The following is an 8,765-nucleotide window of genomic DNA, read 5'->3' as shown; positions in this document are numbered from 1 at the left end:
ACTAGATACGATTTGTAATCTTTTGACGTATCATTGAAAAAAATCGGTTCAGTGAGAGCTGAGAAAAAATGGTAACAGACACAAAAAAAAATAATAAAACAAAAACACATCATAGTAAAATTAATACCTTCTCAGCTTCGCATCGAAGCTAAAAAACATTTTCTTTAAGCATCAATCAAATTTTGTCAACATGGGACGATTTTTAATTACAACTACAACTATTTACCCTTTAAAAATATATTCATGGGACACATAAATTTAAAGTATAATTCTTTGAATTTTTGATTGGCTAATTCGTGAACTGACAGTACTTAATGAAAAAAATTGATTCATTGTGCTATAATAATTATACTTATAAGTTTACATTGTAATTCTCTTCTATTTGTATAGTTATTGACCAAAGGATAATAGTTTTATTGTAGTAACAAAGTTTTCTTTTAAATAAATTCATAAAATTACGTTATAAAAAAAAGCAAAAATTACAAGGTTCCACCGAGATTTGAACTCGGATCGCTGGATTCAAAGTCCAGAGTGCTAACCATTACACCATGGAACCGCGTTGTTTCAGTGAGTGAAAATTATATTATATAAGTGTGATAAAATTATATTATTTTAATATCAATACAATTTATTTTTTTTTTTTGAAATCTTTATTACGACTTTTAATTATAACAAACCAAACCCAAACTTTAATCAATTTTTTATTAGGTATGTTTTGTACATTTCATTTATCGACAATCATAATATGTAAAGAAATAAATTTCATGAACAGTGGTACCGATCTTTACATATACATATTTTGCAATATATGTATAATAATTAAGCTGGTGATTAATAAGAATACATGATCGTCCCAATGAATTTTAAATATTTTAGAGATTGATGTTTAATTAAAATAAATAGACAGAAAATACTTGATGGTGTCCCGTTGAATTTAATTTTATTATACAATCTATGTAAAATTTGATATGGACGCCGCTGTTAACGAGTATAGTCAGAAGTAGATTATTAATTAAAGTTTTATTATAATTTTGTTAGTAAGGTGCGTACAAATAGTGGAATGAGAATATGTTTTATAATAATAAAATTAAGGAGCAACGCGACCAGTGGTATTCTCAGGTTTTTGTCTTTGGAGGGGATAGATATGTATAAGAAAATATTATATTTCCCTCCAAAACACACCTATACCATAGAATTATTTTCTTCGTGAAGAATTTTATCTTCCATATCACCATGAACCGTGAAAACGATTATGCATGCGATAATAAAAGTCTATACTATATTTAACAATGTTCCTAGAAAAATGTCTACGGTAATAATTCCTAAATGTGTACTATAAGGTATATTTTCTTGTATACAGAATATACAAATATATAAAATTTTATTTTAGCAGTGGTGTATTTTTAAAAAAGTTAAGATAATATTTTTTATTTAATGTATAAATATCAAAAACTTGTTATTTTAAATAGTTCATATAGTGGTATACTTTGATGGGATTCATAGATATCCTCCCTGACTTAGCGAAACTTATATTTTATCACTAAAAAAGTGTACCAATCACCATATCAATGATACAAACAAAAAATTATTCGCCTAGAATAGGCGAATAACTTAATTAATTTAAAACATTATTCTAATGTTTTAAATCATTTTGATGACCTAATTAAAAAAAAAAACATTAAATTATCTCAAATTTAATAAATACATTGTTTGTAAAATTAAGTACTTAATAGACAATAATTTTTCTATAGTGTAAAATAAAATTCTTATTATGTCAAAAACTCGTGCTGACTGTGACAAAAAGGAACAATTTTAAAATCGTTTATGCCCTCTACATTATAGAATCTCACATAAAAAAATCTTTAATTTTCATCTAAATGCCGACTGGGGGGATTTAAATAGACAAATACTATGACTTTGTTAATTTAAACAGTTGTCGCGATGAGTGTTTCACCATTATATCGCTATCTAGTCCTAATTACCATTAAATGAATTATCATAATTGATGGTTGATTATTATTAATATTATTAACTAATAAATTAGTTTTATTTGTTATTCTTATTAACTAAGGCGTATGTAAAAACTTTTTTTATTATTTTAAAAACGTTAAGTATTTTTGTCTTTTTTTTTATACTTTAAACCTAGACTCTTAAAAACTTTAACCATTCTTAAATCTTAAAGTTAACTAAAGAAGCTATACAAAAATTTATTTTTGAAAAATGGATTGATTAAAGAGATGATTTCTCCTAAAAACTGTCCTCTTAAAAAAAATTTCATAGGTCCCACCGAGATTTGAACTCGGATCGCTGGATTCAAAGTCCAGAGTGCTAACCATTACACCATGGGACCGCATATGTACGGAAATAGAATTTAAAATTACTTATATGAGCAATAAAAATCGATTAAATGAGCGATGTGCAAGTAATTAACAGGTAAGCAAAAAAAAAACACAGAATAATATTAATTATTGTTTATCAATTAACGGGCATGCACATATTTCATCGATTAGAATTTATCACTCAAATAAACTTTACCTCTAAAAAACTAATGTAATAGTATTTCAATTCATTGATCATAAATGATTGTAAAAAAAATAATGTATTACTTCCACTAGTGGATTTAAATAAAAAATATTAGTATTTTTGTGGTTTAATTTATTTTAGAACCATTTAGCATGATTCATCTATTATTCAAATAATCTATAATTCAGATGAAACTAATTACAGATATTTTAAAAATTACAAAGATGTGTAATTTATTTTATTTGTTTAAATGACCAATGCTCAACTTACATAATGTGTGTTTAAATAACCATATATATTTTTTATAAATAATTTATTTAAATATATAAAAAAGAAGTATCAAAATTATATGAATTATTTAACCTAGGATAATTTCTTGATGTGTATGACATTATCAGAATACAAGTAGTATAATAGTAAGAACTATACTTTGTCTGCTAATGAAACCATTTAAAGTAGTTAAATTTTCAATTAATGCTAATATCTTGACCATTTTGATAATCATCTGTGAAAATATTTTTAATTATAATTATTAAATGATAAAAATATGTTACTGGTCAAGAATTAAATACTTAGCTTAAATGTAAAATATAAAAAAAATGCAAAAATTGCAAGGTTCCACCGAGATTTGAACTCGGATCGCTGGATTCAAAGTCCAGAGTGCTAACCATTACACCATGGAACCGCGTTGATTTCGACGGGTGGAGACAAAGCTACTTAAATGTAAATTTATAATTTTCGAATAAAACCATATATATTATTTTTTGAAAATGTACAAAATAAAACGAATATTTTATCGTTATTTAGATAACAACACAATGTGTTTTAGAATAACTTTATAACCACTAGAAAATTAATGATTATCAATATTTTATTAATTAATTTAGGGCAAATGAGCTATGTCACGCAGTTACCCTTTTTGTTCAAAATATTTTGTACAAATTTACTATTTATCTTTCATGATTTTAACACATATTATTATTATTTATTTATCATAATAATGAAATAATATATTAAACATATATAATATTAAAAAATTACGAATAGAAATAAAAATAATAATAACAAATATAAAAAAAAAAAAATTAGATACTTCAGTAATACAATTACAATAAAAATTTGAATAAGGGTTCAAACATGAAGTTCATTTATAGAGTTAAAATTTGAAATTACTATTTATACTATAGATCTGTTTATGGATTCCTAAAAAAACTGTATGTGATGTACAAAGATTCCTACTAGGCACATGAAAGTAAATACGTCTAAATCCGCACAATCTATCAAATTATATAGTAATTTATGCACAAATATGATATCACTATCAAATATCCTTTTTTCAAACAGTAAGGGTATTGAATTTATAACTATTTATTTAAATAAAACCAAACATTCTATGGGCTGTATTAATTAATGTAGTTATGTGTTCATTAAATGACAAATCATTTGAAAAGGTAATACCAAGTCTATAACACACGAGGCCTTGTATTGGCCATTAATTTCTAATTAAAAACAAACGGTTCTTTGCACTTTGTAAAATTTTATGAAAAAAACATTTTTTTGAATCTAATTTTTATTATAATTGGACCCCAGTGTAAAGAAGAAAAGTTATAAATCCATTTGTCTTTCAGTATTTAATATCATGCAAAAACTTTTGTGGCTTGACAAATTCAGATGAAAAATTATATTCTTAAACTGTTATTATCAACATTAGCTCCATTACATTTTCTCAAAATATTTTTTCTTGAACCCAATATTTTAAAAAGACCCCAAGAAAACTGAATGCATATAATCAATTGGTACTGGTTAATCATATCAATTAGTAAGCATTCTAAAAGACTATGTCCTTTATGATACTCATAATCTCTCTAAATCTATCATCAGTATACAATGAAATATTAATTCCCAAAAATATCATTCTATTTTCTTTACAATTACCTACTTGTGTACATTAGTTTACCCTAAACATGAATTATGTATTTAATCATTAAGCAAATAAGCTTTTTCAGGTAAATCACAAATAAATTATATGATACTTAAACATATAAATTTATTATTAATATTAATCACATATTTTAACAGTTTAATAGCTTCTTTAATAAAAAAATTCTCATTAGAATCTGATTTTTCAAGAGTAATATAATATAGACCAACACAATTTAGACTGATTAGTTTCATTAATAACCGGAAAAAGAATAGGCTCAAATTGTTGTATTTGAACTGTGTGATAAAGGTAATCCATCTATATCAAAACTTGAAAATATTTCATCGACCTTTTCTTAATATTTAGCATTGAACTTCAATGTAATATTTTTTCTAAACCTTAATGAATATAAGATTCTGGATCAATACTAATAATGTCAAGTGTTCTTGGAGTATTCTTTAATATATGTAGATCCTTAGGTAAATTCAACCTCTCAGACCTTAATATTTTTAATAAACTATTATCACTACTTTTTGTATCAGCACTATCTAATACCCCTTGTAGAAGTTTTCCACAAATAGTAAAACTATTATTACCATTAAAATAAGAAATATTACTGCCATTTTTTCCTAATCAAAAAGTAATTTGAATTTGTAACCCTAAACTTTGACATAAATTAAGCAAATAACAAGGTGTAAAAGTTTTTGTTGCTAAACTCTCTATATCACAGATTACAAAATTTAGAGTTTTGTAGCGTTATACTACAGCACAGCTGATTAACTTTCAATTCAAAAAATTATATTATGATTATTTTTATTTAATAATATCAATCACAATACTTGTAATTTTTTTTTTAATTTAACATTAAATCAGTCAAATCAGGAACAATACAATTTCAAAGATACAAAAACACATTTATTTATTATAAGTTAAGAACTAATAATTAACCAGTAAATAATTAAGCTCACGATTCAAGAAGTAGTAATTAATATAGAATACTACCCCACTGTCATCATAATTTAGCCTTCTTGTTCAGTCATCTAGTGATTTCAATAAATACATTGACATCAGATTATTCATTGCTTCTTTGGGTAAGTTTCCTTAATTTCATTTTTAGTCTAAAAAATTTAATATATTACTCTTATAATGGTAGTCATAGNTTTAATATATTATTCTTATAATGGTAGTCATAACTGTATCAGTCTAATGTTATCAACTGTGATCAAAAAATTATAAAATAAATTTCCATTTTATTAATAAACTTAGTTGATCTTCGACGGTGATCATAATCTTCGTGTTATCAACTATGATCACGATAACTGGCTTCTCTTATAATGGTGTTCGTAACAACACTTTATCAACTGTGATTCAAAGAGTTATTCTTATATCTTTACTTAAGGGGTAATATCCACCAAATGCTCAAAAAAACATGGCTTTTTTCATGATTTTTTTTAAAGGACATTTGAGATGTAAGGTATATAAATAATATATCATTGGATTAAGCAACTCTTGGAGATTAGAAAAATATTTTTTATTGTTATTTTTTTAACAAAATGGCGGCTGTGCAGCGATTGCCGTGAACTGCTTTTTTAAAAAGTTCTTCCGCGGCGAGCAGTAAAAGTCGTGCCCAACTCCACCTATAACAAAAGAAAAATTTTTTTCATGATCTACACGAGTGTCGCTAGTGAAGTACACATGATTATATTTTTAGAATTTTTTTTCGTAAAATGGCGACGGTTTAAAAAAAAAAAATTTTTTTCTACAAAAAAAATCGACTATAATTGTTTATAACTTTTTTTGTTGTTAACCAATCGCTAAAATCGTGTGTATTTCACTAGATAATCTAATGAAGAAGCTACTGTTAAAATTTCAAGTCAATCGGATGTAAACTTTTTCAGTTCTACTGCTCGCCGATTTTGATAACATGGTTTTGAGAAAAACGCGTTTAAAGTTTCAAAATGCTATAAATCTTAAGAATCGCAATAATATAGTCCTTAATAATTTTTTTACCTTCAGTCAGCTATCCCTGCGCCGTAAAGTTGTCCTTCCTGGTCCTTATTTTCCTCTTCTTCATTTTTTTTGTCTGATGTAAGGCTGCTCCTAGCCTCTTTCGCGATATCGGACATACGATGATCAGCGACTTTGACGCGATTGACGTCCGATCCCACGCAAAACTCGTACATATTCGGTCCAACGGTTAACCAAAGAGCATCATAAACGCAAACATACCCGATAAACCTTCGTTGAAGGTAATAACGGTAATATCAGTCGCAATATCAACTATAGTCTTATCGCTAGATATCGATTTTGGAGCAATTAACCACACTACAGCATTGAAATACTTGATACTATTTTGAGAATACACACACAAGCAGCGTGACTGAAGGTCGTCGGAGCTGAGTTCTTTAAAAATGGGTTGTATCGCCTTGAAAACATCCTCATGCATTGGACTCTTGTGCTCGTATGTTGCAAGAGTATCAAGCGCTTTACTGCGCTTGACAGGCTTTGCGAGATCCATCATCGCACAGAACTTTTTTATATCGTTGATGCCTATGCCAATGACGTGCATAGCAAAAATAATACGGCAATTGATCTCATAAGCACGATCATGTATTAGAGGACAGTTAAAAATATCGGCATCACCGCAGTTCGAACAAGCAGCAGTTCGACTGTGAAAACCGCACATCACTATTACATTTTTTACATACTAATAATTCAGAAAGAGCAGTAAATACAGCAAAAAAATGTATGAAACAGTAGCCGAAATCCCTATCAACATTGCAATCACGATTTAAATCAGAAGTTTTTAATTTTTTCGCCGAGGTACTAACGTACTCTGAATAGCCTTCGAACGCATGGCGGTTAGGCGGGTGTCGGTTACTAATTTTACTCCGGGTTGTTCTGGTACTTCTTGTTTTACTGCCTTTGTGGCCACTGTACAACTTGTTACTCATAATTAAGTACTTTTGAATATAATTCACAGTTAAAAAATAAGCAAAACTCAAACTAAGAACGTACACAACTAGAACGGCTGATCGACTAAACAAAGAGAAATTGTGAGTAAATACGTGCTGTACAGACACTGTAACGATCGAAATTCTATACTTCAAATTCAAAAAAAGATATCGATCATGGGTAACTTCTACTAATTTACAAAGCAGCGAAATTAAAAAAAAAACGAGCATCGCTAAAATAAGTGAAAAATGTGATTTTAGGGAATAAAAGTTTTTCCGAAAAAATTGATTTAAACGAATTTTGAGTTTATATCAGTACTTGGGCGTTGAAGATTTTGATTCTAGGATAGTTTTAGCATGATTTAAGCCAAATAAAAAAAACATGAAAAAAAAAAAAAATTTGGTGGATATTACCCCTTAAACTAGTTTCTAAAGTGACTGTTAGGTAATACATATTCATTGTAGATATTTTAAAATTAAACTGAATAAGATGATTATTTCAGAAAAATTGTGTTTTGCTTTCATATTATTATAAAAATAATATAAATTTGAATAGAATACGTGATTAGAACGTTAGAGTTTCCATTTTAACAGGACTAATATGAATACACATGCGATAGTACACAACCTCCTTTGATTCAGTTATTTCTGGCTTCTTGATATTACATTTAAAATGCATGTGTCATATTTTCAATTGTCTTAAATTTTTTTCAAGGTATCTAAAACACACACAAGTTAGTGTTAAGTAAACATATTTAATAAAAATAAATAAATGCACCTACTACTACATTTTATAAATGAGAATAATACAATTTTAATAATATCATAATAATTTTACTATCATGTAAAAAACATACAAACATGTGAAAAAGTCATATGGTATGTTTGTCAATTTGGTGGGTTCATTGAATATTTTTTTTACTCTGTATAGCTTCTTCGTCATCATTATTGCTACCATAAAAATTATAATTTTTATACATAATATATAAGAATGGATAAATTAATATTTTCAAAGTTTTCATTAATTTATCACGTTTTTACTTTTTCAAATAAAAATATAATTAAATACTGTATATCATTAATTATATTTATTTAAATAATTAAGTATATTGTTGTATTAACTCAAAAATATCCAAAAACAATAAAACTTTAGTTTTTTAATGATGGTATACTAATTATTGAAGTGATTATAATTTTACAATAAAGCATAGTATATAGCAGTATAGTAGTATAATAGCATAGTATATAATAACACAATGTTGAAATTATCTTAGTTTGATCATTAATTTGTGACGAATCATCCATTTTAGCTTCGATGCGAAGCTGAGAAGGTATTACTTTTACTATGATGTGTTTTTTTTTTTTTT

At 26.6% G+C, this 8,765-nt stretch overlaps 3 non-coding genes across 3 annotated transcripts; all 3 read right to left on the bottom strand.

The window, feature by feature from the left end:
- Positions 1-484: 484 nt before the first annotated feature.
- On the bottom strand, positions 485-556 carry Trnaq-uug (transfer RNA glutamine (anticodon UUG)). The gene has a single exon. It is a non-coding gene; the product is annotated as a tRNA-Gln (tRNA).
- A 1,722-nt stretch (positions 557-2,278) lies between these two features.
- On the bottom strand, positions 2,279-2,350 carry Trnaq-uug (transfer RNA glutamine (anticodon UUG)). The gene has a single exon. It is a non-coding gene; the product is annotated as a tRNA-Gln (tRNA).
- Positions 2,351-3,136: 786 nt separating this feature from the next.
- Trnaq-uug (transfer RNA glutamine (anticodon UUG)) lies at positions 3,137-3,208 on the bottom strand. Its single transcript has one exon. It is a non-coding gene; the product is annotated as a tRNA-Gln (tRNA).
- Positions 3,209-8,765: the final 5,557 nt, after the last annotated feature.

Source organism: Daktulosphaira vitifoliae, unplaced genomic scaffold (genome assembly GCF_025091365.1).
Source record: "Daktulosphaira vitifoliae isolate Bord-2020 unplaced genomic scaffold, ASM2509136v1 Scaffold_4, whole genome shotgun sequence".
In the NCBI taxonomy this organism is placed as follows: Eukaryota; Metazoa; Arthropoda; class Insecta; order Hemiptera; family Phylloxeridae; genus Daktulosphaira; species Daktulosphaira vitifoliae.
This window is presented reverse-complemented; position numbering and strand designations above follow the sequence as displayed.